Genomic DNA, 2,238 nt, shown 5'->3' on the forward strand with positions numbered 1-2,238 from the left:
AGGGATATAAAACTTACCTACCCTAACAGGGACGTCCTCTAAAATACCCAAAGGATATTTAACAGAACGGTCGGCCATTTGTAAAGTAATATTGGTGACTTTTAGATCTCCCATTTTCAGTTTAGAACAGACAGAAAAAGGCATTACACTGACATTAGCTCCTAAATCACATAAAGCTTTATCAATAAACAGTGTCCCAATGTGACAGGGGATGGAGAAACTACCAGGATCTTTCAGTTTTGGAGGGGATTTATTTTGTAGCAAAGCACTACATTGTTCAGTAAAAGCAACCGTTTCCACCTCACTAAAAGCTCTTTTCCTAGTCAATATGTCCTTCATGAATTTAGCATAAGCAGGCACTTGTGTGATTAATTCAGTAAAAGGAACTGATACCTGCAAATTCTTAACCACCTCCAAGAACTTACCGAACTGCTTGTCAAATTTGTTCTTCAATTGGCGGTTGGGGAAAGGAAGTGTGATGGGAGGCACTTGCAATGCCTCTTCTTTTGCTTTCTCTTTCTCGTGCACTGCCTCAGAAGGTGCTTCATCAATAACCACTTCAGGAATGCCCACATCTTTCGAATTTGACTCTTCATTGCGAGGCATGGGTGGCTCATCATAACTCAACCCGCTCCTTGTAGTGATTGCATTGGCGGTCTCCTTGCCATGTGGTTGAGTGGGTTGGCCGGGGAACGCTCCTGCTTGTCTAGAGGAGCTAGATGCAGCTAATTGAGCGACTTGAGTTTCAAGCATTTTATTGTGAGTACCGAGTTGCTCAAGCTGTTTGGCCATTTGGGCCATCATGTTTTTCAATTCCCCCAATTCGGATTGGGGTTGTTGGTTCTGAAATTGCTGCTGTTGATGGCCTTGAGGAGGCCTTTGGAAACCGGGTGGTCCTTGATTGGGCTGAAATTGCTGATGTTGCCCATATTGTTGTTGTGGTGCTTGTGGTGGAAAGTGTTGCTGTTGAGGATTTAACACATTGTTGCTGCGATATGACAAGTTAGGATGATTCCGAATTCCAGGATAGTAGCTATTGTTGTTGAAAGGAGGACGAGCTTGAAAAGCATTTACTTGCTCTGGTACTCCCATAGCTCCATTGGGATTAACAGAACACTCCATTAGAGAATGACCATGCATACCGCAATAATCACAAGCAACTCCACCTTGGCTAGAGGTACCCATAGCATTGACGGGCATAGATGTACTAGCATTCATGCGCATCCCATCAATTTTCGCATTCAAAGCTGAGATTTGTGATGATAGAAGGGAATAAGTTTCAACTTCATGCTTCCCCTTCCTTGGTGCTTGAGCTGCGCGCCTAGATGAGCTATTCCATTGATTTTCAGCAAGAGTATCCAAGAGTAAAATAGCCTCAGAAGTTTGTTTGTTCATGAAAGAGCCGCCAGCCGCACCATCTACCATCCTCTTAGTCTCATTATCAAGACCATTATAAAAAGATTGCATAAGAAATTCCTTCTCAATACCGTGATGAGGGCACATATATTGGTAATCTTTGAATCTCTCCCACGCATCATGAAAAGTCTCCCCCGCATCTTGTGAGAAACTATAGAGTTTAACTCTGTAGTCATGAGTCTTATAACCGGGATAATACTTCACTAGAAAGGCATCAGACAGTTGCGCCCAAGTAGTAATGGTGTTGGGAAGAGAGTTATACCAACGTTGAGCCTTGCTTGCCAAAGAGAAACGAAAGAGGTACAAGTAGAGCTCGTCGTCAGTCATCCCAGTAATCTTTTGTAGAGAACATGCTTGAAGGAATTTCTGCAGATGATCGACGGGTTCTTCATTGTCAAGGCCATAGAACTGATTTCCCGTGATCATATTCATAACATGGGATTTGATGTCAAAGTTTCCAGCATTAGTAGTCGGCATCCTAATCCCCGCGGTAACATTGCTAGCCTTGGGCTGTGTAGACTGCCTAAGAGTTCTCTCGGGAGCCTGACCTGCCATGTCAAGAGATTGAGAGGCTTGTTGAGCTTGTTTACGAGCCTCCGCCCTCCTTTTCTTTGCACTTGCGTGTGTTCTACGAGCAGTTGCCTCAACCTCAGGATCAAAAAGCAAAGGTTGCTTGTTGGTACTCCTGGTCATACACAAAAACACTAGAACAAACGTAAATACGATCAAAGAACAGTTGTTCCTCGAGTGGGTTAGCAAAAGCAAACACTAAATTCAAAAAGTAAAATTGTTGACCTTCCCCGGCAACGGCGCCAAATTTTG

General features: G+C 43.6%; 1 non-coding gene across 1 annotated transcript; it reads left to right on the forward strand.

Moving 5' to 3' along the window:
* Positions 1-1,483: 1,483 nt before the first annotated feature.
* On the forward strand, positions 1,484-1,591 carry LOC130801492 (small nucleolar RNA R71). The gene has a single exon (XR_009039626.1). It is a non-coding gene; the product is annotated as a small nucleolar RNA R71 (small nucleolar RNA).
* Positions 1,592-2,238: the final 647 nt, after the last annotated feature.

Source organism: Amaranthus tricolor, chromosome 1 (genome assembly GCF_026212465.1).
Source record: "Amaranthus tricolor cultivar Red isolate AtriRed21 chromosome 1, ASM2621246v1, whole genome shotgun sequence".
Classification (NCBI taxonomy): Eukaryota; Viridiplantae; Streptophyta; class Magnoliopsida; order Caryophyllales; family Amaranthaceae; genus Amaranthus; species Amaranthus tricolor.